Here is a 1167-nt window from a genome sequence, read left to right as displayed (position 1 = left end):
AACCACTTCAGTGGCCCTTTAAGGGGGGCCTTAATCCTGGGGGGGGGGGGGGGGGGGCTGAGGTGGCATTCTGATTACATGATTGACTGTGATATTCTATAAATATACTTTATTTATTATGTATTTTGATGGGATTGGGTTGAGTAAATGGATACCAAACGTGGCAACTTGTACAATTGTGTGAAATGGCAACAAACTACGGTTCACACATTTTTTTTTATAGGTAACGCTTTAAGAGCCTTTACAGGCTATTGGTTTGGGGTTAACTATAAATTATGGCTCTAGAATCATTGCTTTATTATTGCTTTATTATTTTTTACATTTTATAGACATCCTTTATTAAAGAACAGTCCAGAAAAGCAGACAAAAGAGTAGAACTTCAGAAGGATGGATGATATATTGGTCTTTCAATTCCTGCAGTCTTCTGATGGTGGATTTCACTGTGACAAGGTGGCGTTGTAGGGCCAAGCCTTTCTAACTACAATTTTCATGCAAGAATTGCAGCGCCAGCCTACAGCCTTCCCCTTCATTTTAGTCTTGCCACAGAAGGAGCAGGTGTCCTTGGCGTGTGGGCTGATTAAAAATTTCTTGACCATCTTCCTTAGGCAAGCACTATAACGGGTCCCATATTTGCCACAATGCCAACATTCTTGCTGCGTTTGGTTATCTTCCTCCAGGACCTGGGCAGAAAGGGCTTTTTTTTTTTCATTTTACAAGACATTCTTTATTAAAGCACAGTCCAGAAAAACAGACAAAGGTGCAGAAATCCAGAAGGATGGATGATGTAGTGGTTAGCACTCTCACCTAGCAGTAAGAAGGTCGCTGGTTCAAATCCCAACCACGACACTACCTGCCTGGAGTTTGCATGTTCTCCCTGTGCCTGCGTGGGTTTCCTCTGGGTACTCCAGTTTCCTCCCACAATCCAAAGACATGCAGGTAGGTTAATTGGCTGCTGTCCAAAATTGGCCCTAGTATATGAATGGGGACCTTAGATGATGGGCTCCTTGAGGGCAGGGACCGACATGAGTGTGCAATGTACAGGGATAGGGACAATTGTAGACACTCACTCTGGATGGACTGGTGTCTTTATTCAACCTAACTAACTATGAAACTATGCATTGGTTTTTCAATTCCTTCAGTCTTCTGATGGAGGATTTCACAGTAACG

The 1167-nt window shown here is 42.8% G+C and overlaps 1 pseudogene; it reads right to left on the bottom strand.

Annotated features, from left to right (window-relative positions):
• Positions 1-339: 339 nt before the first annotated feature.
• LOC143929788 (large ribosomal subunit protein eL43 pseudogene) lies at positions 340-709 on the bottom strand (annotated as a pseudogene).
• Between the last annotated feature and the right edge of the window lie 458 nt (positions 710-1167).

This window comes from Lithobates pipiens, unplaced genomic scaffold, assembly GCF_037356315.1.
Source record: "Lithobates pipiens isolate NorthernLeopardFrog02 unplaced genomic scaffold, aLitPip1_a1.2 Scaffold_25, whole genome shotgun sequence".
Classification (NCBI taxonomy): domain Eukaryota; kingdom Metazoa; phylum Chordata; class Amphibia; order Anura; family Ranidae; genus Lithobates; species Lithobates pipiens.
The sequence above is the reverse complement of the archived record's forward strand: the minus strand, read 5'-3'. Positions and strand labels throughout refer to the sequence as shown.